Source organism: Capra hircus, chromosome 17 (genome assembly GCF_001704415.2).
Source record: "Capra hircus breed San Clemente chromosome 17, ASM170441v1, whole genome shotgun sequence".
In the NCBI taxonomy this organism is placed as follows: domain Eukaryota; kingdom Metazoa; phylum Chordata; class Mammalia; order Artiodactyla; family Bovidae; genus Capra; species Capra hircus.
In genome coordinates, this window is record NC_030824.1 from 49,825,764 (window position 1) to 49,838,832 (window position 13,069).

A 13,069-nucleotide genomic window follows, 5' to 3' on the forward strand; every position below is an offset into this window, starting at 1 on the left:
GCCACACTCAAAGTAGAGCCTACATTCTGCAAATGAAGGTCACAAAGAAGGAAGCCCCCTCCTCTAGGCTGCAGACGCATGTGATTTATTTAGCCTCAGCTATCAGTGTTTATGGGCAAGATGAGAGATGCTGAAGTCATGCCTCTCTTGGGAAGGAAGACCTCTGACTGGGAGCTGGAAAGAGAGGAATGTTCTCTTTCTCAGCTAGAGCAGTCTGGAATGGAGTCTCATTATTGCTGAGCTGGGAGAGAGAAGAGAGGGAATGATCTTGGCTCAAATATCACAGATTTTTGTCTTTTCTATTGAATGAACATGGACTTGGGCAAACTCCAGGAGATGGTGAAGGACAGCAAAGCGTGGCCTGCTGAAGTCCATGGGCTTGTGAAGAGTTGAACACGACTTGGTGACTGAACAACAAAACACAACTGAATTTTCATAAATTTTCCTGAGTAGATGTTTCTTCATTTTCTGTTTGCCCACAGTACTACTTCCAGAGGGTTTAAATGGTTGCTTTTACGAATAATTTCCATGAGTTTCACTGGAGACTAGGTTATCAAAACCCCCAGTGCTCTAAAGCTAGGAATTAATCCGTTCATTTTGAAAAGTGTTTTGGGGGTATAGAAATATAGGTCAACAGTTGTTTTTGTTTTGTTACATTAAAAATAACATTCCATTATCTTTTGGTTTGTGTGGTTCCAGGTGAAAGCCTGCTGTCACTCTACGTTTACTCGTTTGTGAGTCATAGCTATTTTAACATCTGTATGGCTTCCCAGGTGGCACTAGCAGTAGAGAACCTGCCGGCCAATCCAGAGACACGGATTCTATCCTTGGGTCGGGAAGATCCCCTGGAGGTGGGCATGACAACCCATTCCAGTATCCTTGCCTGGAGAATCCCATGGACAGAGGAGCCTGAGGTCTACAGACCATGGGGTTGCAAAGAGTGGGACAAGACTGAAGCAACTTAGCATTCACACAGATTCCAATACTATCATCTTAGGCATGATTCTTTTCTGTTCCTATTGATTGATTTTCCTTTCTCCTGGTTACTGGTTATTTTCCTGCATCTATGCATGCTTTCTAATTTTTTACATTGTGGATTACAGTATGCTGCTCCCTTTAGATCCAGTCTTTTTTTTCTTTTTTCTTATACCATGACACCATATGGTACATTTCAGTGAGACTGCAGTACATTTCAAGGTGTTTAGGTTTTGTTTGCTCTAGTAAGTTGATAAATTACTATACATTATTTCTAGACTCCTAAGCTTGGTTTTTTTCTTTCTTAGAACACAGCTATTTTAGCTTTTCCCTCAATCCCAGGATATTAAAAAACAAATATATATGTTTTTCTCAAGTCTTGATTATTTCACAGTCTCAGCTGAATGTATAAGGAGCTTGGGGAGGGCTCTGTATCTGAATGGGCTAGACAACCAGTGCCTTTCAGCACTTCATAATTTCTGGTATTTCTCTCTGTTCTTGGTCCCTTGCACCAGTGACTATCTACTAACTTTCTATTAATAGTAGCTTCCTCAGCACATCTGCAAATTTTCCCTGTGTCATGGAAACATGGGGCATACTCTGCAGATTTCTGAGACCTCTCTTGGCATTCTCTTCTCTCCAGCATCTGTCCTATCAATTTCAACCACTTTAGTTGCCCTAAACTATAATATTCTCCCTCAACTCAGTGAGGCTGTTGTACTCTGGTTGGACTTCAACTTACAGCACTGTGGGAGAGAAGGTCTTCTGAGTCAGAAATGCTGACTCCATGAAAGGCTCACCTTGTTTGTTCTCCGTTCTTCAGATTTATAGTCACTCCCTGCCTGTGGTCCAAAGCCTGGAAATATCTTTTTTGAAATTTAATGCTGTCTAACTGAAAAAACAAGTCTGGCTCCATTTAATATATAATAGAGTAATAGGAATTTTTAACCCTTCAATTTTAAATAAAAATGTCTATCTTTATTTCTTTGAAAATAAACTAAATATTCATAATAATTTTGAAAAAATATTTTTCTGCAACTATATGAAGCATTGCTTATTTGCATAAAATAACATCAGACAAATCTTTTATTAAAAAATACCTTCAAGTTTCTAGATAGAGAGCATATGATTTAGCTTAGATTAGCTTTTTTGAAAAGTCTGAATATGACATCAACTGTTACTATTATAAACAACTAAAATATATTTATATTTATTAAATATTCTAATGATATGCCATTTACAAAATTAACCTAATAATGAGCTTTTTCTTCCTAATGCAGTACAATGATACAGTCAATTTTAATTATATTTTTAATGAATGAATGAATCTAATTTCAACTACTTTTTTACAAGTGAAAGGTAAAACACTTATGAAAGGTAAATTGTTTGTGCACTGAGCCAACTAGCAAATCATTTTTATATCGTACTGACTGTTTTCTAGGTGTTTCTTACTATTTTAACCAACAGTGAGCAAGCTATACCCCATTTACACAATAGTAATGTAAAAAATTATTACTACAGATGGAGAAACTCACAGACAAGGATAATTCTTTGACTTTATCATGAAGAGAAACAACAATATAATAATAATCATTATGTATAGGAGAACATAAGTTTGCTAAGAGAGTGCATTGTTTTTTCTTTTTTAATATGATCAAGGGCAGGTACTGCATTTCTCTCAGTATATCCCCAAAACTAACTGGCAGCCTCAGAAGAACTGCATTAAATCAAAGGTCAAGTAATGATGACAAGATTCTTTACATTTCATTTTGCCAAAGTTTGACATAGCTACAATTTATGCGATGTCACCAACCATCAATCAATCACCCATGCAATGCCAAATGAAGAGATGAAATGGCTAAGTAAACACATCATTTAAAAAATACAGGTGGAAAAAGAAATAAAATCAGCTACTAGGCTGTCTATTGAAAATATGTGGCACAAATACTCTTTTATCTGAAGCACTTGTATTTTAAGCATGCAAAGCACATGAAGCATTAACAGTTTTTCTTTGCCTGAAAAATACACTTACTACTTTAATCTCAGAGTAGTTTTCTAATACACCTCTGTTCAGTTCAGTTCAGTTCAGGTGCTCAGTTGTGTCTGAATCTTTGCAATGCCATGGACTGCAGCATGCCAGGCCTCCCTGTCCATCATCAACTCCTGGAGTTTACTCAAACTCATGTCCATCGAGTCGGTGATGCCATCCAGCCATCTCATCCTCTGCATCCCCTTCTACTCCCGCCTTCAATCTTTCCTAGCATCAGAGTCTTTTCAAATGAGTCAGCTCGTTGTATCAGGTGGCCAAAGTATTGGAGTTTCAGCTTCAGCATCAGTCCTTCCAATGAATATTTAGGATTGATTTCCTTTAGGATGGACTGGTTGGATCTCTTTCAGTCCAAGGGACTCACAATAGTCTTTTCCAACATGACAGTTCAAATGCATCAATTCTTCAGCACTCAGCCTTCTTCACAGTCCAACTCTCACATCCATACATGACCACAGGAAAAACCATAGCCTTGACTAGATGGACCTTTGTTAGCAAAGTAATGTCTGCTTTTTAATATGGTGTCTAGGTTGGTCATAAATTTCTTTCAAGGAGCAAGTATCTTTTAATTTCATGGCTGCAGTCACCATCTGCAGTGATTTTGGAGCCCCCCAAAATAAAATCTGTCACTGTTTTTAGGGTTTCCCCATCTACTTGCAAAAAAGTGATAGGACAAGATGCCATAATATTTGTTTTCTGAATGTTGAATTTTAAGCCAACTTTTTCACTCTCTTCTTTCACTTTCATCAAGAGGCTCTTTAGTTCTTCGGTTTCTGCCATAAGGGTGGTGTCATCTGCATATCTGAGGTTATTGATATTTCTCCCAGCAATCTTGATTTCGGCTTGTGCTTCTTCCAGTCCAGCGTTTCTCATGAGGTACTCTGCATATAAGTTAAATAAGCAGGGTGACAATATACAGCCTTGACGTACTCCTTTCCAGACTTAGAACCAGTCTGTTGTTCCATGTCCAGTTCTAACTGTTGCTTCCTGAGCTGCATACAAATTTCTCATGAGGCAGGTCAACTGGTCTGGTATTCCCATCTCCTTAAGAATTTTCCACAGTTTATTGTGATCCACACAATCAAAGGCTTTGGCATAGTCAATAAAGCAGAAATAGATGCTTTCTGGAACTCTCTTGCTTTTTCAATGATCCAATGGATGTTGGCAATTTGATCTCTGGTTCCTGTGTCTTTTCTAAAACCAACTTGAACTTCTGGAAGTTCATGGTTCATGTACTGTTGACGCCATGCTTGGAGAATTTTGAGCATTACTTTACTAGCGTGTGAGATGAGTGCAATTGTGCAGTAGTTTGAGCATTCTTTGGCATTGCCTTTCTTTGGGATTTGAATGAAAACTGACCTTTTCCAGTCCAGTGACCACAGGTTAGCTTTCCAAATTGCTGGCATATTGAGGGCACCACTTTCACAGCATCGTCTTTTAGGATTTGAAATTGTTCTACTGGGATTCCATCACTTCCACTAGCTTTCTTCATAGTGATGCTTCTTAAGGCACAGCTGACTCTGTACTCCAGGATGTCTGGCTCTAGGTGAGTGATCACACCATCGTAATTATCTGGGTTGTGAAGATATTTTTTGTATAGCTCTTCTGTGTATTCTTGCCACCTCTTCTTAATAGCTTCTGCTTCTGTTAGGTCCATAGCATTTGTGTCCTTTATTGAGCCCGTCGTTGCATGAAATGTGCTTTTGTATCTCTAATTTTCTTGAAGAGATCGCTTGTCTTTCCCATTCTATTGTTTTCACTATTTCTTTGCATTGATCACTGAAGAAGCCTTTCTTAACTCTCCTTGCTGTTCTTTGGAACTCTGAATTCGAACGCATATATCTGTCTTTTTTTTCCTTTGACTTTAACTCCTCTTCTATTCACAGCTATTTGTAAGGTCTTCTCAGACAGCCATTTTTCCTTTTTGCACTTATTTTCCTTGGAATGGTCTTGATCCCTGCCTTCTGTACTGTGTCATGAACCTCCGTCCATAGTTCTTCAGGCATTCTTGTCTATCACACCTAATCCTTTGAATCTATTTCTCACTTTCGCTGTATAATAGTAAGGCATTTGATTTAAGTCATACCTGAATGGTCTAGTCGTTTTCCCTACTTTCTTCAATTTAAGTCTGAATTTGGCAATAAGGAGATCATGGTCTGTGCCCCAGTCAGTTCTTGGTCTTGTTTTTGTTGACTGTATATAACTTCTCCATCTTTGGTTGCAAATAATATAATCAGTCTGATTTTGGTACTGACCATCTGGTGATGTCCATGTGTAGAATCTCTTCTTGTGTTGTTGGAAGAGGGTGTTTGCTATGACCAGTGTGTTCTCTTGGCAAAACTCTTTTGCCTTTTGCCCTATTTCATTCTGTACTCCAAGGCCAGATTTTCCTGTACTCCTGTCAGTATACCACAGTCTCAATTAACGTTGTTTCCTAAGAAGACCTGAAAGATTTTTTTTTTTTAATATAAGGGTGCAAGAATCCCTTAAAATAAATGGGATAGCCATCACATTCAACAATAGAGACCGAAACGCAGTACTTGGATGCAATCTCAAAAATGACAGAATGATCTCTGCTTGTTTCCAAGGCAAACCTTTCAATATCAGGGTAATCCAAGTCAATGCCCTCACCAGTAATTCTGAAGAAGCTGAAGTTGAATGATTCTATGAAGATCTCCAAGACCTTGTAGAACTAACACCGCAAAAGGTGTCCTTTTTATAGGGGACTGGGGTGCAAATGTAGAAAATCAAGAAACACCTGGAGTAACAGCAAATTTGGCCTTGGTGTACAGAATGAAGCAGGGCAAAGGATATTAAGAGTTTTGCCAAGAGAATACATGGTCATAGCAAACACCCTCTTCTAACAAGACAAGAGAAGACTCTACACAGGACATCACCAGATGGTCAATACCAAAATCAGATATAGTCTTTGCAGCCAAAGATTAAGAAGCTCTATGCAGTCAGCAAAAACAAGACCAGGAGCTGACTGTGCCTCAGATTATGAACTCATAAAGACTTAAATTGAAGAAAGTAGGGAAAACCACTAGACCATTCAGGTATGACCTAAATCTAATCCCTTATGATTATACAGTGGAAGGGAGAAATAGATTTAAGTGACCAGATCTGACAGACAGAGTGCCTGATGAAAAACGGACAGAGGTTCATGAAATTGCACCAGAGACAGGGATCAAGAGCATTCCAACGAAAAAGAAATGCAGAAAAGAAAAATGGCTGTCTGAGGATGCCTTACAAATAGCTATGAAAAGAAAATAGCAAAATGCAAAGGAGAAAAGGAAAGATATACCCATTTGAATGTAGAGCTCCCAAGAATAGTAAAGAGAGATAAGAAAGCCTTCCTCAGTGATCAGTGTAAAGAAATAGAGGAAGACAATCGAATGGGAAAGTCTAGAGATCTCTTCAAAAAAATTAGAGATACTAAGGGCACATTTCATGCAATGACGGGCTCAATAAAGAACAGAAATTGTAAGGACCTAACAGAAGCAGAAGCTATTAGAAAGAGGTGGCAAGATTACACAGAAGAACTGTACAAAAAAGACCTTCATGACCCAGATAATCATGATGGTATCATCACTCACCTATAGCTAGACATTCTGGAATGTGAAGTCAAGTGGGCCTCAGGAAGCATCACTATGAACAAAGCTAGTGGAGGTGATGGAATTCCAGTGGAGCTATTTCAAATCCTGAAAGATGATGCTGTGAAAGTGCTGCACTCAACAAGCCAACAAATTTGGAAAACTCAGCAGTGGCCACAGGACTGGAAAAGGTCAGTTTTCATTCCAATCCCAAAGAAAGGCAATGTCAAACAATGCTCAAACTATCACAAAATTGCAGTCATCTCAAAACTCATCTTATAGCTCAACATTCAGAAAAATAAGATCACGGCCTCCGATCCACCACTTCATGGCAAAAAGATGGGGAAACAGTGGAAACAGCGACAGATTTTATTTTGGGGGCTCCAAAATCACTGCAGATGGTGACTGCAGCCATGAAATTAAAAGATGCTTGCTCCTAGGAAGAAAAGTAATGACCATTCTAGACAGCATATTAAAAAGCAGAGACACTACTTTGCCAACAAATGTCCATCTAGTCAAGGCTATAGTTTTTCCAATAGTCATGTACGGATGTGAGAGTTGGACTATAAAGAAAGCTGAGAGCCAAAGAATTGATGCTTTTGAACTGCGGTTTTGGAGAAGATTCTTGAGATTCCCTTGAAGTGCAAGGAGATCCAACAAGTCCATTCTGAAAGAGAGTAGTCCTGAATGTTCATTGGAAGGACTGATGTTAAAGATGAGTCTCTAATACTTTGGCCCCCTGATGCAAAGAGCTGACTCATTGTAAAAGACCCTGATCCTGGGAAAGATTGAAGGCGGGAGGAGAAGGGGACGACAGAGGATGAGATGTTTGGATGCCATCACCAACTCAATGGACATGAGTTTGAATAAATCTGGGTGTTGGCGATGGACAGGGAGGCCTGGCGTGCTGCAGTCTATGGGGTCTCAAAGAGTTGGACATGGCTAAGCAACTGAACTGAACTGAATATTTCTTATTTTATTGGTAGGCTTTGAATAGCTATGTTACAAACACTACTGGTTCCATAATCCTTCATGAACTTGCTCTCAACCAGCATTTTGTTTTCAAAATAATCAGTCTAGATGAGATGAGGATAATGATAACAATGACTTAAAAATTGTTTTCATGTACGTAGTATACACCCAAAACACTTTTAAGAAACACAACTAATAATTTCTAGATGGAAGATGCTACTATAACCTAGAAAAAATATCTTCTTAATTTCTAGAATTACTTGCACTTCTGCAGTAAGATTCAAAACATTACTAAGAAGTTATTTAAAAATAAAATGAATGACTTTGTTTTTAATTATCTTCCCTCTTAGTAACAACAGATAGACGTAACAGAATCAGAAAGATATCGGTTGGCATTAAAAGATAAGAAAGGATTAACAGAAGATGAAAGCAATGGAGGGGCTGAACCAGACCATAATGAAACTACATCAACTCGTAACCACTAAAAGTGACACTAACTTCTAGAGAAGAAGACGTATAAGTTAATATCAGAAATGTACTATGATTTTGTATGTCTAAAACTTGTAGTTTTAGTCATCTTTAGGTTAAAATGAAAAATATATAAAATTTTACTGCATGGTATCTTTTAATTATTTTCTTACCAAATCCATTGAATTAACTTCATAATATTCAATTTTAAAATTTATCTACTTAATATATATGTGAAACGATAGGTGCCTGTGTCTGATGAATCTACAGAAAACTGCAAACCAGTATTGATGGCCGAAGGGAGCAGAATGAACACCATGCCTTATAGACTGGTTTCTTCTACGCTTAGGTAATTAAGGAAGCCTGAGATAGAACTTAAGCCCAAGATACAATGCAACACCAATGCCTGCAAGTACATATACATTCACACCAACACTGATTTAGAAAGAGAAAATGCTTTAAAACAAGTTTAACAAGATTGACTTCCTCTTCATGTAATTTAAAAATAGTTTAATAACACAAAAGAAATGCAATGACACAAGCATAGCCTCTGTTCCTTTTTAATTTTCTCAAGACTTTCTTTTTTTAAGACTCCCATTTTTTTCATTTACTTTTCATGCTCCTGCTGCTGCTAAGTCATTTCAGTCGTGTCCGAATCTGTGCGACCCTACAGACGGCAGCCCACCAGGCTCCCCCGTCCCTGGGATTCTCCAGGCAAGAACACTGGAGTGGGTTGCCATTTCCTTCTCCATAAAAGGGTCTTATTTTAACTAAGACAAATATTAACAAATAAATGTGATAATTTTCACATTGAGACTTGTTATGAATATTACACAGAAAGCTGATGACAAGAGTCTTGACTTTAGAACAACAACAACAAAAAAAGAGAAAACAAATTGTTTTTATATTGGTTTTTTTTTTTTTTGGCAAGTAATATAAAAGTGTATGCATATTTGGATTCAAATATGAGATATATCAGAAAGGACATGACCTGACTGAGAAGTCTTTGTTTATTGGTCAGAAAGAATAAAAAAGGAAATAAAGCTAGCAAGTATAAATCACTTCCTCAAAATGCACTGAGATAGTTTCTAGTATTTTTACATTTTTCTCATAAATGTTTGTCAAAATTTATGTAAAAGAAGCCCTCTAAATGGCAAGCCCTGATGAAAATAGGTTTCATTTTCTTATTATATATTTTCATCAAAAACAAAGAGTGTAGAAATAAGAAAAGCAAATAAAGACTAAGCTAATTAATTTCTATAAAAGTTTATAACTATCATTTAAATTAAAATAACGTGTAAATAAGTATAATATTTCATTTGTTGTTCAGTTTTTATATGCCTCAAGAAGCTTTAAAAAGGGAAAAATTCCATAATGTTTATGATCCATATAATAAAGATTTCTTGAATAATACCTGATGCCAACCACTATATTAGATACCTGAAGTCCCAAAACGGACAAAAATAAAAATAAAAACAGTTCCATTGCCTAAGAGATCCCAACCCACTGGGAGAAGACAGAAACAAACTAATCATTAGTATAAAAGAGGCGAATGCTACATTGGTATGAATGGACTATAATACAGCAGCATGATAGAATATGCTTTCCAGCATGGTATGAAAATATTTATTTCTTCAATAAATTGTATCTCAAATTTTTCAGGAACATAATGTCTAATAATAATTTTAATATGGAAGAGTCACAATTGACTTTAAAATGCTAATCTAAGGAAAAAAAAAAAACATTCTTTTCATCCATGAGGAAAGTAGGTAATATTAATGCTAAGGGCCATATTTTAAATTTTCCAAAAACCTTAGTGTGTTTTCTAAATGACAGCAGTCATGCAGAGTCCTAATGCCATTTAAGCTCTGTGCTCAGGAAACTATTTGCATAGATGGAACCTAAGGAGGCTACTAAGGATATTCATTTCATGTTTAGAGATGTTACAGATTGTGTTGTCTAAAATCAATAGGATCAACTATATGTGTATGATATTGTGTACAAACAAAACTACAGGTGGCTTATTGGCTTATTTTCCACATCATCTGGTTAATTTACTCAGATCTTTCCTCTAAAATATTTGAAGTGACAATATGCCATATGATCATTCACATAGTAAATACCATTATAAAAAGTATGTGCCTCTGTAACGCAAAAATTTTGCATGTGTGAATTCATTTTATTTTTCAAATTTAATATAAAAATGGACGTTTTTGATATTACACTTTTTGCATTACATTTTTTTCTACATTAGTGGACTGACAGGTGATTAATTGCATTCCTACATAAAATATCCAGATCTCATTTAAGGCAATATCAAGTGATTTCAGAGATTTCGATAACTCTGCACTTACTATTTTTGATACTGTTTCCTGAAGAAGGTGATCATGTATGCACATGGATGTAAAACCACCTGTCATCTTATGATCCACTCTTTCATCTCACTATTTTTAAAAAAAAATTGTTCAAAGTGAGCAATATCAATCACTCATGATTTAAATGAGGAAATGCACATTTTACTTCATTCAATTTTATTTTTATGACAATAAGAATTCCTTTTTATTAGATGTTTGTTGGTGATAACATCATACACAAGTGCATTATTGGAGCAATTAATGTGTTCATGGGTCATTTGTATGAAAAAAAGGTTTCATCCTTTCATAATACAAAATTCATATCATTGAACCTAAATGAATAAGAGTAGTGTGAATTTAATGTGAACAGACGGAGCTTGCTTAATATATATTTCAAAATATAGATTATAGCATTTTACACATGTGAGAATCTGGAATGACCCCAAAGCAAAGGATATGGTGTCTATGTTTCTCATAAGACAGTGCTTCATGTAAAAAAATTCTCCCTACAAACTGAATGTGAGAACCCGGGATCAATATTCCCTTAGAAGGAAAAATGCCATGCATATCATTAGCATTATCTCTTCTGCCATCACTTGTCACTGATTTGTAGCCTAGATTAGGTGGTTTTATAGTCACAAAGCCACAAAGTACCAGCAGTATGTGACTAGTAACAAAAATAAGCCTTTTGACTAGAAAGGAACATTCTAGTGAAAGAAGGATGTGCACACAAAATGTGCCTAGTTGCTCACCTCAGAATGGGTAGCACATTAATACATCTGTCAAAGTCAATATTATTCTGTATCTAAACTTAAGATAACAGAATCTTACAAGGAACAACAGACTGGTACAAAATTTGGAAAGGAATACAAGGCTGTATATTGTTATGCAGTTTATTTAACCTATAAGCAGAGTATATCATGCGAAATGCTGGGCTGGATAAACCACAAACTGAAATCAAGATTGCTGGGAGAAGTATCAACCTCAGATATGTAAATGATACTACTCTAATGGCAGAAAGTGAAGAGGAACTAAAGAGCCTCTTGATGAAATTGAAAGAGGAGAGTGAAAAAGCTGACTTAAAATTCAACATTCAAAAAGCTAAGATCACGGTCTCCTGTCCCATCGCTTCATTGCAGATAGATGGGGAAAAAGTGGAAGCAGAGACAGATTTCATTTTCTTGGGCTCCAAAATCACTGTGGATGGTGACTGGAGCCATGAAGTGAAAAGATGCTTGCTCCTTGGAAGGAAAGCTATGATAAAACTTGATAGTGTATTAAAAGGCAAAGACAGCACTTTACCAACATAGGTCTGTGTAGTCAAAGCTATGGTTTCTCCAGTAGTCATGCATGGATGTGAGAGCTGGACCATTATGAAGGTTGAACAACAAAGAATTGATGCCTTTGAATTGCAGTGCTGGAGTTGACTCTTGAGAGTCTCTTAGAAAGCAAGGAGATCACACTAGACCATCCTAAAGGAAATCAGTCCTGAATATTCACTGGAACGACTGATGCTGAAGCTGAAACTCCAATACTTTGGCTAACTGAAGTGAAGAGCTAGCTCACTGGAAAAGACCTTGAGGCTGGCAAAGATAGAAGGCAAAAGGAGAAGAGGGAAGCAGAGAACAAGATGGTTAGACAGCATCACTGACTCAGTGAACATAAATCTAAGCAAACTCTGGGAGATAGTAAGGCAGAGAAGTCTGGCATGCTGCAGTCCATCAGGTTACAAGGAGCTGGGCATGACTAGAGATTGAACAACAACAGCAACAACAACAAACTTGAGATTATTAAAATTCCAAGATGTCTTCATTAGTTTGACTTATGTATTTTATTATATAATTATTTTAAAAAGAGAAGAAGAAAAAAAATAGAATAAGAGGGGGGAAAAGAGATATTCATCATGTATCTGGAAAGCATAATACACCATCAATGTTTTCTTTTTTTTTTTCCTTACAATAGTCGTCAATTACTAGCAAAGATATAGGAACTTGCCAAATCAAGGCTGTAATACTTTGTAAGAATTACAAATAATTCAGGAAGTAAGCTGTATGTTAATTAGGCATTTAAGTAGCAATTTCTTATATACAGCTTCCTCAGGAGCTTTATTTAAAAGAATAAAATACATTACATTTCTTGAGTTATTACTATTTTCCAGGGACTATTCTAGGTGTTGGAGATATAGAAGAAAACAAGATATCCATAATCTGGGGCCCCTTGAGGCTTATAGTTTAGTGGGATAAATGATAATACACTAATTAATAAATAAATAAAATAAATAAATGACATATATTGTTTGCTTATGTGGATAATAGTACATAGTTCTTTGGTTGCTGAGAAGAAATATTCTCAAATTTATGGTAGCCAAAAGAAGTACTAGAGAAATCAGAGAATATGGATTGGAAAAATGACAAGGGGGCAGTTGTAATTTAAGATGATCATGCAGTTTCCCTGCAACGATAACATTTGTGCCAAAACCCAAAGAAGACAAGAGAGCAATCTTTGAAAATATTTGGTACCACTGTTTTAGTGAATGCGAAAGCCTGGGTCTGGCTTGGAATCTGTTTGGCAATTTCCAGGAGCCGGCTGGAGTCTGAGTAATGGAGTGAGGTAAGGGCCGGGGGGGGCGGGGGGGGCACCACTTCTAAGAAGTAAGGGAG